Source organism: Idiotropiscis lumnitzeri, chromosome 2 (genome assembly GCF_059441095.1).
Source record: "Idiotropiscis lumnitzeri isolate Australia: NSW breed Sydney's pygmy pipehorse chromosome 2, RoL_Ilum_1.0, whole genome shotgun sequence".
In the NCBI taxonomy this organism is placed as follows: Eukaryota; Metazoa; Chordata; class Actinopteri; order Syngnathiformes; family Syngnathidae; genus Idiotropiscis; species Idiotropiscis lumnitzeri.
The window spans coordinates 30,389,009-30,397,469 of NC_142392.1; the positions used below are offsets into that span (position 1 = coordinate 30,389,009).

General features: G+C 52.5%; 1 pseudogene; it reads left to right on the forward strand.

The window, feature by feature from the left end:
* Nucleotides 1-3,943: 3,943 nt before the first annotated feature.
* Nucleotides 3,944-8,461, forward strand: part of LOC148342274 (uncharacterized) — a 6,501-nt pseudogene continuing 1,983 nt past the window's right edge.

Below are 8,461 nucleotides of genomic sequence, written 5' to 3' on the forward strand. Positions count from 1 at the left end.
TGTTCGTTTTTTTTGTACTCAAGAAGAAAAGGGTCAAATAAAGACTCAACAACTGATTAGAGTTCCGATATTTAGTTTCTTCAGTTTCTGGAGTTCAGGAAATAGTACAAAGACAGATATCTGGGCGGCTTTTTCTTAATCTCACGAGAAAACTGCACTCGGGCGAGCACAGTCGAAAAATGCGCGCCATCTTTCAGCCCAGCTTCAGTTTTTATAGGAGTTTTTTATGTCAAGGGTAATGTAGGTTGAATCGGTTGTCCTCGCTCCCTCCCACGGCACGGGTCCACGTCCAAGGGAAGGTCCTCCCCAGGTTAGTCATCATGTGAATAAGTTGATTCCCGTCTGGTCCCCAAGACTGGCACGCCAAGGCTGGCCTTCTCCGGCGGGCAGTCTCTCCGTCTCTCTCCCCGCTGGCATTCCTCTGGAATCTTGTCGGTGTGCATGTGTGCGTGTGTATGTGCAAGTGTGTATATATATATATGTCTGTGTGTATGCGTATGCGTATGTGCATGTGCATGTGCTCCGATCTCCAATTGTAATGTCTTTTGGAATGTGTTTTTCTTTTGATAGCGTCTATGTGAGTCCTCCAGTGCCAAATTTGGTATGTTTGCATCTTCTACAGCCAATGTAGAGAATGTGCTTCATCGTATTTGTCCAAGAAGTGCTGTCAGTGTGAGGGCAGCTCATGGAAATGCTATGTAGGCAAATTTGTTCTCACGACTGAGAATTTCAATAAAGTTGTTGCGTTTGCAGCTTCGTATTCCATATTTTCTTTCGGCTCACCATCTTGCTGTTTATTTTTCAGTCACTCGACACAACATGTCTTCCCACAGCCAACATCCATAAAAGGGCATTTCAACAAACGTAAAACGTCATCACGTAAACCACGCGAGATTTACGACAGTAACAAAAATAAATGTGACATTCAACAAAATACACACATACCCAAATTCACATAATGACATATAATTAAATATATCATTACTTAACTAAAGAATACCATGAGAGCATATAACTCAACAGGAACAATAACACAACATTAAACATTTTCAATCAGCCTGTCCGGTTGTCGTCTAACTCTTGTTGATCTTCGTAGAGGTTCAGTAATCCCAGAAATTGCTGGTGGTTGAGGTCTGTGCTCCTTCGATGTATCCGCCTGCTTTGCAGCCTCAGCCTTATCAGAAGATTTCTTGCAGTCCTCGGTAGTGATGGGTAGATGAGGCATCTTGTATCGTTTTGACACAGTGACACACTGTATTGACACTGTGTTGACACTGTATTGCTGAATACTGACACCTGGTGGACTTGCAGGAAAAATTTGACCGGGTCATCAGACTCTGATCTGTCAAACTGATTTTATCCAATTCCATTGATTCGGCATTTGCATTCACATTATTTTTACATATACGTACTTTCATAAAAAAATCTTTGATATTCGAGACGCAGTTGATAAATTAAGTGAACATCTGTCTGAATGCCTAAGTAAAAGTGTTGCGAATGACAATGGACTCATTGTAATTAAAGATTTTTATTAAAAAAAATAGTTTCTCCAGCGTTTTGTTATTCATGTCGCGGTTGCGCGAACCGGGTGAGAGGGAAGGAGCACCCAAGAGCGACAGGAGTGTTTGAGACAGGGTTTATTGGGGAATGAGGAAGGGCGGCTAGCCCGGAGGGGAGCACCGTAAGGCAGGTGTCGGGATGGCGTGCACCGGGAGGTGCTGACGGGCAGGCGTCGGAGCGATGGGCACCGGGAGGTGCGGACGAGCGGACGTCGGAGCGGGGTGGTCGGGCAGGCGGAGGTGCGGAAGACGCGGCGCGGCGGAAGCCCGGGCACGGCGTGTTGCGGAGAGCGCTGGCGGGATGAGCTCCGGGCAGGAACTCGGGAGCGGTTGCGGGCGGAGCGGGTCCGGACGGGCTCGGTCGGCTGGACGGGGAAACAGAGAGCACGGAGGTCAGACAAGCACGAGGGCACAAGGAATCGGGCGATCGAGAAGCGTGACGTGACATGGGCCAGTACCACACGAGATGACGAGATAATCCGGCGTCGAGCTCCTGGCGTGGCTGGTTCTTATGCTGCCCGTTGATTGCAGACAACGAGCCGCAGGTGCGCCGGAGCCGACGCCCACTTTCTCCGGAGGAGAGCCTGGCTGGAAGGATCGCGAACCTGCAAATAATCAGAGACTGCCAGGCCCTCCTCCCCAACCCGAACCGTCACAATTCAGTCTATTTATATCTTTTTTTTTTTAGGCAATTTCCCCCGCCTTTGAGAAGATCCTCCCACAAGGCACTGAAGAGGCCGGTGTGCACAACGCCTGTGTGGCTAATATAAATAGGTGAGGGAACGTTGCCTCCATTGACTTCCAGTATAAGAGCGAGTCTTCCGTACGTGCAACGTGTCCTGCTGACATATAGTGCTGCACCTCTGAGTGCGCATCAACAGTGATGTCTTCCATCTTGCGGATATTTAACGCAGAGTAAAGCGCCAATAACTCGATGCTTGTTTTGAGCGTGCATCCTGTTGACAGATGTGCTTCCTTATAAACACAGTTTGGTGTGCGACCGCTGTGTCGACACGGTTCCGGTAGTGGTCACGTGACTTTCTTAAAGCAGTACGCTCACTGACACGGGTTTGCCCTGGAAGCTCGGCGCACGCATCGTCGCCTCAGTGTCGCTGGACCCATCACTAGTCCTCGGGAACCTTCAGAAGACTCCTCCAGTTCCCCCTCACTCTTTGTCCATCCTTTGTTTCCACAATGTAAGATCTCGGACACGAGACAGTTTTACGCACCGAGAAAACATGTTTCTAAACGAGTTACGACCTAATACCATTTATATAACTCCTTGAATAACACGATTCGGTTTTAGAGGGACCGCAGAACCCTTAATTTACACTACCGTGCTATCCGCAGGGGAAACACAGTTTCCAGAGAAACCCAGTTTCTCAATGAGTTATGGCCTAATTCCATTGATATAACTCCTTAGACTAGCACGATCCAGTCTATCACACCGTACTGGTCAACGGCGCGCGCCTAGTCCATCAGCGTGAAGTTGGCCCTCCATTACTTGCAAAAATACGGTGAAATAGTTTGTTTCGTTTGTGCTGCATCTGTGCTCGTTTGTGCTGTTAAAATTTCCGTTTGTGCTGCTTCGGTTCCAGAGATATTACACTTTTTTATTTCGAGTGGTGACATCACCCAGCCCCCCACTTTCATCCAAATGGGTCGGGAATGGTGCCATTCGTTTGTGCTTGTTTGTGCTGTTAAAAGTTTCGTTTGTGTTGCTCCGGTTCGATAGATATTACACGTTTTAATTCACGCGGTGATGTCACAAACACTAACGCTCCGGCGTCAGTCTATTTTGTTTTGGATGCTGTCGAACAAGGAGCTAGGTATCGCGCTACCGCGTTCAGCTAATCACTTGAATCACTCGTATTTGTTATTAATTCCAGGTTATAAACTAGTTCCTGGAATGAACCGATGTTTTGCATGTTTCTGCGCATTTTACATTCTTCATGATCCTGGAAAGCAACTGTTGCCGGACGAACTTCAGGTAAACATGTCACACTCACTGTTGTAGCTTTTTTTTGCTAGCATGCAATAATCTTAAAATCTTCCTGTTTTCACTGCTGTCCATTACTTTAAATTCGATCTTATTTCTTTTAATATGTTGTTCTGCTGCTCACGTGTTTATTTCATCAGTAGTCATTAAAGCTATGTGATTATTTCTTAAATTATAGCAGACGTGAGGCCGAAACATATCCCTTGATCTATTTTGAAATAAAAACAACATAAACACACCCCTCGATGTAGCATTCCCTCATTTGAGAACAACTGAATTAATATAAAAACAGTCCATGCGTAATTGATGAGAGCCTGCAGAGAAAGCTTTATATGTAAAAACAAACAGCAACAAACAAAACACCAAACTATTTACATTGCAACAATTAAGCAATCACTGCTTTGTGAAGAACAAAGCATGTGGGAAGATCTTTGTCCTTTCTGATGCTGCTTTCACTCCACTTTCCAGGTCATTGTACATCTCCCAGGCAAAAGCAGCCCTCCTGCAGTATGCCACATAATGTCCAAGAGAATCCTGGGTCAAACCTCTTTGAAATCCTATGACTGCTCTCAAAGTAAACATATTCTCTTGCAGCACCAGACTAGAGGGAATTTCAAGCAGGGCAACTTCTGTCCAACTCGTACCAAGGTCGGTGTCAATCCACAAACATTCTCCAAGACTGTAGCTGTGGGAAACATTTGCCGAACACAGAGCCTTTCCTGTACTGTTGTCTTGCTTTTTAAATGTAGATGGACACTGAGATGCATTTTGGATTGGTCGGAGGCAAGTAGAGTCAGGAAGGCTCAGTCCTTCTTCAGCAGCAGTCTGAAGATAAGTCATGCCACAAGTCTGCAGGACAGCAATGTTGGTACACACAAGCGGAACTTCCCTTATTACTTGAGTGCTTAGGCTGCAGTACGGTGAGGAACATTGTTTTTTCAAGTATACACTTGGAAGATTCCTCGTGGCTCTCTCAATCACTGTCGAGATGTGGCATTGTGCATCTATTTGGAGAGCACCAGAGGTTAGGTGGACAGGCTTGAATATTTCTTTCAGGACTTCTGCCCTCTTGGAATACACGTGTTGTGTCACACCTCGTGTTGCGATGGTTTTTACCAAGTGGAGGAATGGATTGTCACAGGTCTTGCTGCTTACAGCCTTTTCAAATGAAAAGCTGTCACAATAAGAGCAAGAAAGACTGAAACACGGCATCAAATGCACAAATGTTGAGCACAGCAACTTTCAACTTGGAAAGTTTAACAGGCTGTTGTTGGTTTCCATTTTTCAACAATTGCACCTTGACTTTTTTACGTTCCATGGATGAATCCACATGCAGCCACTCAGGACAAGGAGAGAGATATGAACTCATCTTCCTTTTTTTGGGTGGAACTACTAAGCCTCTCCAGTTCTCAACTTCGGTAATATGAAGATTGTTTGCAGCAGCATCAGATTCATCACCAAGGTCAGCATCATTTTTTACATTTTTTCCCCCACTCTGGGTAGTAGAGACATCGTCAGGTCTTAAGACAGTCGTAGCATCACCTACATCTGTCATGATCCGCGTCAGGCATGACAGGGGTTTTTGTATTGTTTTCGTGTCATGCGGTTTTGTTATTGTTTTCGTCACCTCCCTGCCATGTGCACTTTGTTTTTGTTTTGGTCAGCTGTGATAGCGCCTCCCCTCAGCACTCGTCCTCACCAGCCATGCACCTGTTCCCCGTTACCCTCATCACACACCTGTTTCCCATCTGCTCCCCTGACCACTCGGACTATTTAAGCTTCCCATACCGACAACGCAGTGTCGGGTCATTGCCGCACTTTCCGGACTTCCACGACCACGTTTGTTACTGTCAAGTTCATGCTCTCGTTCCCTTTACGTCCCTCAGCGTTTTGCCCCGGCTTCTGTTCCTCGTCCTCCTTTTCTGTTAGTCACGTTCTGGTTGCCCTTGTTCCCTAGCCCCATGCCACGTTGTTTGTCCTTGTTTGTTTCAGTTAATAAATTCCCTTCACGTTACTCACCTCTCTGCCTCCTCGCCTTTTGGGTCCACCTCCTCCTCGCCGTAAGGCGAACCGTGACAGAATGACCCGACCGAGAAAGAAGGACCCAGCGAGGGGCTCGCGGCGGCGTCATGGACACCACCGCACGGACAACCTCCCTCAACCTGCCGATCACCTCAGCGCCACGTCTGCTACCCTCCCCTCGTCTCCAGGTTACGTCATCGATGGTTTACCCGTCATTCCACCCCATCTGATCATCGACTCGGATCACGAGGACGATCTCGAGTATTTCTACCGTCTTCCAGACGCCCAGCGCAACCCGGACTCAATCAGTGACCAGATTTCTGAACTTCAGGCCCACCTTGCTAAACTGGAAGCTCGCATGGCCCAGAAAGAGGAGGAGCTGCTGACTGTAGTGGCAAGGAGGGTGGAGGAGAACCTCACCCAGAAGAGGACCCGGGAACTGGAGGCTCAGATCTCGGAGCTGCAGGAGGATCTGGAAGCGGAGAGACAGGCTCGCAACAAGGCAGATGAGGGGCGCAGAGACCTTGGAGAGGAGCTGGAAGCTCTCAAGACTGAGTTGGAGGACGTTTTAGACTCAACTGCAGCACAGCAAGAGCTACAGGTCAAATTTGGAGAGAGCGAACAGCAGAGGCGGGAGATGGCTGACAAGTTGGCCAAGATGCAGTCGGAGCTGGACAATACCAACAGTCTGCTGACTGAAGCCGAGGGCAGAAACATCAAAGTCAGCCAAGACCTGTCTTCAGTGGAGTCGCAGCTGCAGGATGCACAGGAATTGGTTCAAGAGGAGACCCGCCAAAAGCTGAGCCTCTCCACTCGCTTGCGGCAGCAGGAGGATGAGCGGAACGCTCTGCGGAAGATGCTGGCTGAGGCAGAGGAGGGCAAGAGGAACGCGGAGAAGCAGGTCTCCTCACTTCAAGCCCAGCTGATCGACATGAAGAGGGCTGACGCTGATCAGGTCCCCCGTCGTGGCTGCGCCCGGCCCGAATGCTGCGCCCGGCCCGCAATCACCTCCACGTCAGCTGCAGCAACCCATGTCGCCGCCACGTCAGCTGCGCAGACCATGCCGCCTCCACGTCAGCTGCAGCAATCTACGCCGCTTCCTCACCAGCTGCAACCTCCAGAGTCCTGTACCGGCTCCTCACCAGCGGCCGAGCCCCCTTCCGGCGCCTCGGCCGAGTCCCAAGTACCCGATCCAGCGGAGCACGCTGTGTGTCCGTTTCAAGTCCAGGTTCAGGCGGAGCACTGCCTGCGTCCGTCCCAAGTTCACGTCCCGGCGGAGCACGTCCTGCGTCCGCCTCAAGCTCATGTCCCGGCGGAGCACGTCCTGCGTCCGTCTCAAGGTCAAGTCCACGTTCAGGCGGAGCACGTCCTGCGTCCGTCTCAAGATCAAGTTCACGATCAGACGGAGCACATCCCGCATCCGTCCCAAGTTCACGTCCCGGCGGAGCACGTCCTGCGTCCGCCTCAAGCTTATGTCCCGACGGAGCACGTCCTGCGTCCGTCTCAAGGTCAAGTCCACGTTCAGGCGGAGCACTCCCTGCATCCGTCCCAAGTTCACGTCCCGGCGGAGCACGTCCTGCGTCCGCCTCAAGCTCTTGTCCCGGCGGAGCACGTCCTGCGCCCGCCTCAAGTCCACGTTCAGACGGAGCACTCCCTGCGTCCGTCCCAAGTTCACGTCCCGGCGGAGCACGTCCTGCGTCCGCCTCAAGCTCATGTCCCGGCGGAGCACGTCCTGCACCCGTCGCAAGTTCCTGCCTCGACGACGGTTAACAATTCCCCGCCGTCCCAAGTCACGTTCGCGACGGCGTCCAAAGGACCGCCGTCGTTTCCCGTCTCTGTCTCGGCGGTCGTCGACGACGCGCCGCCGCCCTTCGTCTCTGCCTCGGCGGCGTCTGATGAACCGTCGCCGCCTCCCGCCTCTGTCCCGGCGGTGCCAGAGGAACCACCGCTACTCCTCGCCTCTGTCTCGGCGACGCTCGACGACGCACGGTCGCTCCTGGTTCCTGTCTCGGCAGGGTTCGACGACCCGCCGCCGCTCCCGGTTCCGGTGCCCGCGATGGACGACGGTCCGCCGCCGCGTCACGCCTCAGCCTCGGCGACACACGACGACCCACCATCGCGCCCCGCTCTGGCCTCGGCAGCATCCGACGACCCGTCGCCACTGCTCGCCTTGGTTCCGGCCTCGCTCGACGACCGACGGTCGCTCCTGGTTCCTGCCTCGGCGGTGGACGACGACCCACCGTCGCTCCACGTTCCTGACTCGGCGGGGTTCGACGACCAGCCGCCGCTCCACGTTCCTGTCTCGTCGACGCTCGACGACCAGCCGCCGATCCACGTTCCTGTCTCGGCGGGGCTCGACGGCCAGCCGCCGCTCCACGTTCCTGTCTCGGCAACGCTCGACGACCTGCCGCCGATCCACGTTCCGGTCTCATCGACGCTCGACGACCAGCCGCCGCTCCACGTCCCTGACTCGGCGGGGCTGGACGACCAGCCGTCGCTCCAAGTTCCTGTCTCGGCTGCGCCCGGTCCGCCGTCGCTCCAAGCCTCTGCCTCGGCTGAGCCCCTCGACCCACCGCCGCTTCTCGTCTTAGCCTCGGCGGCGCACTCGATGAGGCGATCTGGGCCTCCCGGACGCCCGCCTGAATGGCCACAGTCGGACTCCCTGGTTTGGCCTCCCGGACGCCCGCCCGAATGGCCACGACTGGACTTGCGGGTTCGGCCACCCGGACGGCCGCCTGAATGGCCACGAAAGGACGCGCTGGTCTGGCCTCCCGGACATCCGCCAGACCGGCTTCGATCACGGGTCGTTGACCCACCGCCCGACCCCTTCCGCCCACCCTCGTTTTTGGACATGGTTTTTCTTTTTGTTCTTTTTGTGGGA